Raw genomic sequence first — 8,537 nt, forward strand, 5'->3', positions numbered from 1 at the left:
CCACATGTCAACCAGCAGGTTTCGGTGAGAAAATTGTGGTTAAAAAGTCAGTTCTTACTGGAGAAAAGCTGAGCTTGTGCCGTCCATAGCTGCCGTCGACTCCCCTGAGACACTGCGCGTCAAGACACCCGTGGAGACAACCTTCCGACTATCTGGTAATATTAAACTCATTAAAACACTAGCAACACAATAGAAAGATAAGGGATTTCCCAGAATTAACCTAGTAAATGTGTCTAAAAACATCGGAATACGTCTCAATGCAATCGCGTTTTTTTGGGGTTTTTTTTTCTTTTCCTAGTCCGTCGCTATCAATATCCTCAAACACGAATCTTTCATCCTCGCTCAAATTAATGGGGAAATTGTCGTTTTCTCGGTCCGAATAACACTTTTTGTTGGAAGCTCCCATTAAAAACAACGTGAATATGTAAGGAGCCATCAAACATGTGACGTCATCGTCTGCGACTTCCGGTAGAGGCAGGGCATTTCTCTTAGCATCGAAAGTTGCGAACTTTATCGTGGATGTTCTTTACTAAAGCCTTTCAGCAAAAATATGGCAATATCGCAAATTGATCAAGTATGACACATAGAAAGGACCTGCTATCCCCGTTTAAATAAGAAAATCTCATTTCAGTAGGCCTTTAAAGCATAACTGAGCTCTTTTCCCAAACTAGGTGTACTGTCACATCACGCCGTAAGTTATTTTGAGTTTTTTGCTGTTTTCCTGTGTGTAGTCTTTTATTTTTTTGTCTCGCGCTCCTATTTTGGTGGCTTTTTCTCTATTTTTTGGTATGTTCCTATAGCAGTTTCATGTCTTCTTTTGAGCCAAATTTCCAGCATCTACTTTGTTTTAGCAATCAAGAATATTTCTGTTGTTTTTATCCGTCTTTGTGGGGCATACTTGCCAACCCTCCCGGATTTTCCGGGAGACTCCCGTAATTCAACGCCTCTCCCTAAAACCTCCCGGGACAAATTTTCTCCCGAAATTCAGGCAGCGCTGGAGGCCACGCCCCCCTAGCTCCATGAGGACCTGAGTGAAGTGTCTGAGAGCGTGTCTGCCCAATGACGTTATAACCGTAGAACTATCGAGGGCGAGGTCTTGGTTTCTTATGTGGGTTTATTGTTAGGCAGTTTCATTAACGTCCTCCCAGCGCAGTAACAACACACAACAACAACAGTCACGTTTACGTCTAACACTCTACCGTAAGGCAGTTCGTCTGCCGTAAACAGCATGTGACACTCTTAAACAGGACAATACTGCCATCTACTGTACATGATGCACCACAACACCTCCAGGCAACTTCAACCCCTTAATCCTCCATTCACATCCCATCTCCCCGAATTGTAAATAACCTAGTGTAAATAATCTAAAATATTTCTAATGTACAGTATATACTTATTCTTATGCTATGTGAACTCACTATGTTCTCTGCTGGCTGTACATATCCTACTAAGTCACACCTACACTGTTTCAATGTCCATTTCTCTGTTGATGCGATTGTTGATGACTTATCCAAGTACTGATATCAACCAAAGCTCCTCATCCCACCCCCCGGATTGTAAATAATTCAATTATATATACTATGATGATTAACTTGCGTGGTGACTCTATTATGCTGATAGTATTTATTTGTACCATGAATTGATTAACGTGGACCCCGACTTAAACAAGTTGAAAAACTGATTGCGGTGTTACCCTTTAGTGGTCAATTGTACGGAATATGTACTGTACTGTGCAATCTACTTATAAAACTTTCAATCAATCAATCATGCATTTGTGACAATAACATCTACTTTAGAAAGTGCAGTGCACAACTGCGCACACAGCAGCTGTAAATATACTACTCCCCGGAGGTCTCAAGGTTGGCAATTTTGTTATGGGGACATCTTTGATTGTCACGTCATGTTCGGATGTACACTGTGGACGCCGTCTTTGCTCCACAGTAAGTCTTTGCTGTCGTCCAGCATTCTGCTTTTGTTTACTTTGTAGGCAGTTCAGTTTTAATTTCGTTCTGCATGGCCTTCCCTAAGCTTCAATATTTTTTCTTAGGGGAACTCACCTTTTGTTTATTTTTGGTTTAGGCATTAGACACCTTTTTAACCGCACACTGGGGCGGTTTAGCTCGGTTGGTAGAGCGGCCGTGCCAGCAACTTGAGGGTTGCAGGTTCGATTCCCGCTTCCGCTATCCTAGTCACTGCCGTTGTGTCCTTGGGCAAGACACTTGACCCACCTGCTCCCAGTGCCTCCCACACTGGTTTGAATGTAACTTAGATATTGGGTTTCACTATGTAAAGCGCTTTGAGTCACTAGAGAAAAAGCGCTATATAAATATAATTCACAATTCACTCACTGCCTCCCGACATCTACAGAGCAATTATCTACCTGCTAGCACCTACTGATATGGAAGAGTATTACGCTCTAGACAGCACCGACACTCGAACATCAACACATAATTGGCAGATTATAATTACTGGTTTGCAAAAAAATATTTTTAACACAAATAGGTGAAATTAGATAATGTTCCACGGCACACCAGACTGTATCTCACGGCACACTAGTGTGCCACGGCACAGTGGTTGAAAAACACTGACATACATCATATGATACATTGCCCTCCCTCTGCACCTCCTTCATTACATAACACAGTCTTGGGTTGGCCACCCCTTAACTATTTTATTTATAAAGTACATTCAGACAACAAAAATGTTTCCAAAGTGCTGCACAAAAATATTAAAAACAAGATTCACCTCTTTGACTTAAGATTCCTTAGCTCCACCAATGACTGAGTAAAAACAAAATAATATAAAACCAATACATAAAAAAAACTGATTCAAATAATATCCTTAGCTCCACCAATGACTGAATAAATACGAAATAAATCAGGGGTGTCCAAAGTGCAGCCCCTGGGGCCATTTGCGGCCCGCGGGTAATTTTTTTAAGGCCCTAAGCACATTCTGAAAATACGATTAAAAAAATAAAAAACAGAAAAAGTGATATAAAAGAGTAAACAGGTGAAATGTGACAAGAAAATGTTTCAATGCTTACTCTAGTAACACAAAGCTACCACGCAGGCTGTTATTTTCTTTAAAAAAAAAAAAAAAGAATCTAAATCAATGTCACATTAAATATTAAACTTTGATATATTTTGGGGGGAAAATGTCGCATATTTTGTGTTTGCCATATAAAAAAATAAAGTTGTTTTTTTCTAAAGAAGGGCCTAATAAGAACAAACAAAAAACATCCATCCATCCATTTTCTACCGCTTATTCCCTTTTGGGGTCGCGGGGGGCGCTGGCGCCTATCTCAGCTACAATCGGGCGGAAGGCGGGGTACACCCTGGACAAGTCGCCACCTCATCGCAGGGCCAACACAGATAGACAGACAACATTCACACTCACATTCACACACTAGGGCCAATTTAGTGTTGCCAATCAACCTATCCCCAGGTGCATGTTTTTGGAAGTGGGAGGAAGCCGGAGTACACGGAGGGAACCCACGCATTCACGGGGAGAACATGCAAACTCCACACAGAAAAATCCCGAGCCTGGATTTGAACCCAGGACTGCAGGACCTTCGTATTGTGAGGCAGACGCACTAACCCCTCTGCCACCGTGAAGCCCAAAGTTATAATTGACAGATGGATCTGAAGTTGATCTCAAGACGATTGTGTTCAAAGTAAACAGTAAATAAAAAAAAGTTTTTTTTATTTTTTAAGAGTAGGACCCTTTTAAATCCCCAATAATTTTAGTGCGATTTTTTTTTTGTGTGCGTCATTGCTAAATAAATAATGACACATTGAAATCAAATGGTGTTTTGTTGACATTTTTAAAGCTCCAATTATTCTATAATCTCAAATATTCCACTTTAAAATTGTATTGGGGGAAACTATTGCATATTTTGTGTTTTTTTTTCCATAACAAAAAAGGGTTTTCTTTGACAAAAAGGGCATACAACTTAAATCTTTAAAAACGTTATATTGACATCCATCCATCCATTTTCTGCCGCTTATTCCCGTTCGGGGTCGCGGAGGGCGCTGGCGCCTATCTCAGCTACAATCGGGTTATATTGACAGATAGACCTAATGTTGATCTAGAGATTTAAACCTTAAATAACAATAATACAAAATAATGACACATTTTAAATATTTTTTGACCAAAATCCTTTGGGGTCCCTGGGAACAAGCCTGAGTAGAGGCATAAATGTATATTTTTACACATATATTGTATTGGTTTTTGAAATAAAAACATTTCAAAATGGCCCCGGCTTGCTTTGATTTTTCACTGTGCGGCCCTCAGTGGAAAAAGTTTGTACACCCCTGAAAAAAAAGAATATAAAAATAAACATGATTAAATAAATGGAAATACAAATTTAAAAACACAGAGGACTACACATCTCACGTAGTGTTAAAAGCCTGAGAATAAAAGTGGGTCTTAAGATGAGACTTAAAACAGTCCACTGTGGGAGCAGTTGGAACATGGAGGGGAAGAGTGTTCCAGAGTTTAGGGCCGACCACAGAGAAGACCCCGTCTCCCCCAGATTTTAAATCTCGTCTTGGCCACCACGAGCTGGAGCTGGCCTTCGGACCTCGGCAGTGTAAATTTGAAAGAGGTCCGAGATATAATGAGGTGCCAGTCCATGTAAAGCTTTAAAACCAAACAGCCACGTTTAAAAATAAATTCTAAAATGATCATGGAGCCAGTGCAAAGTCTCAAGAATTGGAGTTTCATATGCTGGCGTTTCCTGCTGCCGCGTTCTGGACTAACTGCAACCAGGAGAGCCCTTTTTGGCCAATGCCAGCATAAAGTGCACTGCAGTAGTTAAGGCCACTTGAAATAAAAGCATGCAGGGCTTGTTCAAAAAGGTTAAAAGGTAAAAACGGTTTTACTTTTTGCTAATAGACGAAGTTGATATAAACCCGATTTTACAATACCATTGACTTGTTTGTCAAGTTTAAAATCAGTCTATAGTGACGCCAAGGCTGGTGACTTTGGGACGCACATCATTTTTCAATGGTCCCAAGTCGAAGAGGGCGGGACCAAAACCAAAAAATTCCTCTTTTCCCACACTCATTATTAAAAGGCCATCCCTTAACTACTTTAGTTCTAGCTGCACAAAATAAAATTAATTGCAGGGGGCCCCCCAGTAGCTAAATGTGATCAAACAAGAGAGCCTTGTTTTCACTTGAATCAACGCCTTCATCTCGACAGGTCCTTTTCAAGTGCACACTGTGATGTAAGGCTGCTAAACAAAAGGCAGGAGACACAGTAACAAGAGGCGAATGTTTAATCACGATATGCGTTTTCTGCACAGGGATTGATTTTAATGAGACCGTGCACCCGCTTTTGACTATGTGCCACAGCAGGGGGGCGAAGGCGTTGAGGGTCCTGTGTTGCAAAGTCTTGAGTTCCTGTGAGCCAACTGCTGAAAGGATCATTCATACTCTTGTTTGTGCGTGCTAAAGCATGCTCAAAACGTCCACAGAGTGACTCATCCACTGGGCAATATACAATCCATATTATTCAGTATTATGAAGAGAAGTGCGTTGAAAGCTGCGGTATGCGGAGGCAGAGGCCAGACGGGGAAAAGAGGGAGAGAGAATGAGATTGAGAGAGAGGGGGAATCAATAGTGTTTAGACAGAGAAGTGGAGTCTAAGTGTGTGATCAATAGAGAGCAGAGAGGAGAGATTAGCTGCTTTTCTCTCTCAAACTAACACTGACAAATTGGTGAATTGGTGTATCGGCCCCTGGGCTAAATGGATTGACCCGCTGTTTCCATGTTCTGTTGTGTACTGTCAATAAAAATCTCTGTTCTGTTCACTGAAGCTCTCTGTGACGGGAAGGGACGATGCACCGAAAGAGAGAGCAAGTAAGAAATGACAGTGGCCAACCCTCAAAAGATGAACCCAGTTGGCAACTGGCCATTTTTGTTGTACTTTGGACACACCCGAGAAAAGGTCCGGTTGCCCTCATTTCAACTTTTTTTAATCACTTAGGCAGTGGAGGAAAATGCAGGTGCCATTAAAACCTCTTTCCTAGCAGGCACAGGACGTTGATACAACGTTGATTGTACATACATGTCCTTTAGAACTGGCTTTTAAACATCCAGCCATCCATTTTCTACCGCTTATCCCTTTTGGGGTTGCGGGGGGTGGTGGAGCCTATCTCAGCTGCATTCAGGCGAAAGGCGGGGTACACCCTGGACAAGTCGCCAACTCATCACAGGACCAACACAGATAGACAACATTCACACACTAGGGTCAATTTAGTGTTGCCAATCAACCTAACCCCAGGTGCATGTCTTTGGAGGTGGGAGGAAGCAACTTTGCAAAATAGTTGTATTTGTAATTTGAAACAATATTGGATTTCTAACGTAGGATCCGTGTATTTGGTTGGAAAATGAAATGACCAAGTTTCAATGGTCAACTCCTCGTCACAACCGGACATTGGGCCGGTGTGGCTCGGTTAGTAAAGCGGCTGTGCCAGCAATTTAAGGGGATCTAGGTTTGATTGCCGCTTCCGCCATCCCAGTTACTGCTGTTGTGTCCTTGGGCAAAACACTTTACACACCTGCTCCCAGTTAAATGTAGCTTAAATATGTTGATAATGTGTTACACTATGTAAAGCTCTTTGAGTCTTTAGAGAAGAGCACTATATAATTAGAATTCCCTTCACTTAAAACTGAATAAACGTTGTCAATAAGCATGTTGCTTTAATATTATTTGTTATAGAATATTGTCTGGGAAAGGTCCACATTTCAATGGTCAAATTAAGGTCAGAACCCAACATTGAATAAACATCGTCAAAAAGCATGTCGTTTCAGTGATAGGTTTTGTTGCGTGCGCCCAGTCTTCTTCTTAGGGAATAAAACACACTGGTCACTCCCAAGTTCTTTTGAGTGACACACTTGTTGTGTAAAAATCACCCCGGAGACAGAATGGTACAATACCAAGTTTTACTGAAGCTTCAGGAGACCAGCCCTTACAATGCAACCATAGCATTAGCAAGAAGAAGTCTAAGTTCAAACCAAAATAGTCAGCTAATTTATAGCGACAACAGCCCCTCCCATCCAGAAGGAAATGCAGCTAATACTTCAAAACAGATAAGGAGCTGGCCAAAACAGGTCTGTTTAGATAAATAGGAGCACTTAAGACAAAACAAAGAGTTTACTAGCGCACATAAGATTAAACCAAGGAAGTCACGAGAAGACACACTACATAGAAAAATACCAGCTGCTTTTAACAGGACTATGGACTAATGAACACTTAAAAATATCTCATTCTCACAGTATGTAATAATAATAATAGATTAGAGTTATCGGGCGCTTTTCTAGACACTCAAAGCTCTTCACAGAGAACTGCGAACCCATCGTTCATTCACTCCACATTCACACATTGGTGGTAGTAAGCTACATTTGTAGCCACAGCTTCCCTGGAGTACACTGACAGAAGCGTGGCTGCCAATTCGCGCTTACGACCACCACCAAACATTCATACATCAGTATGAATGTCACTGGGAGCTCGGTGGGTGAAGTGTCTTACCCATGGACACAACGGCCGAGACTAGGGCTATGTCTACATTGAGCTGGATAACCCCTTAAACAAATAATTATTTAGCCAAAGCCCCGTTTCAGCCACACTAAACTATAGTTTAAGGTCCCACTCCTTGGATAATCTTTAAACGGGTAAGTGTGCCGTGTAATTCTTGAATCTCCGGCTCTTAGCTTTGTATGGACTCATTGATTGTTTAAAAACTGAGTTTGGAGAGGAAGTGAAGTCAGAAACACCACGCCCCACACAGAAAGTGAAGTCAGAAAGAACTCTCCACAGCTAGCTTCATAATAAAGCGGTTTCGTAACTCTGAGCTAACCACTGGAAATATGAAGGCGAGTCGTCCAGACATGCCCGTGTTTCTCCTTCCTCTACATTTACAGACACTTGTGGAAAACACACATAAATACCTTAAAAGAAAGCGATTGCAGCTATTTCGGATACAACACTTCTCAGACGGCATGAGAACTTTCCAATGTCCAGGTCAGCTGTGATTCTACTTACCGAAAAACTTTGTCCATTTATCTAAGGATAGACAACGAATATGCGGGCTCCCGTGGATGTGATACTTGATATTTGCTTTGTATTACCTGGCCGTTGAGAGAAGACTAGGAAAACGGCGAATGCTTTTGGAATGGCAAAGCATACTGTATCAGTTATTGTCCGCCATGTATGTCGCAGACTCAACGTCTAGGTCCAGAGTATATTAAGTCACCAAAAACAAATGGACAATGAAGGCGAAGGCCAAAGTGTGAGAGGAGTGTCCTGACCAAATATCTAGATCCCAAGATTGATTGTTGTAAAATGTTCTTTGTCACATTGTTTACTCTCGCATGTTTATTAAAGATTTTGTTAATTTATGATGGCTCAGATGTGATTCATTACAATAGGGCTTCACAGCACACTGGATTCCAGTTAATTTAAATACAACAACACTGGATAAGTTAAATTTAAGAACTTGCACACAAAGCAACAATGGATGTTCGCATTTC

This window comes from Nerophis ophidion, linkage group LG12 (assembly GCF_033978795.1).
Source record: "Nerophis ophidion isolate RoL-2023_Sa linkage group LG12, RoL_Noph_v1.0, whole genome shotgun sequence".
Classification (NCBI taxonomy): domain Eukaryota; kingdom Metazoa; phylum Chordata; class Actinopteri; order Syngnathiformes; family Syngnathidae; genus Nerophis; species Nerophis ophidion.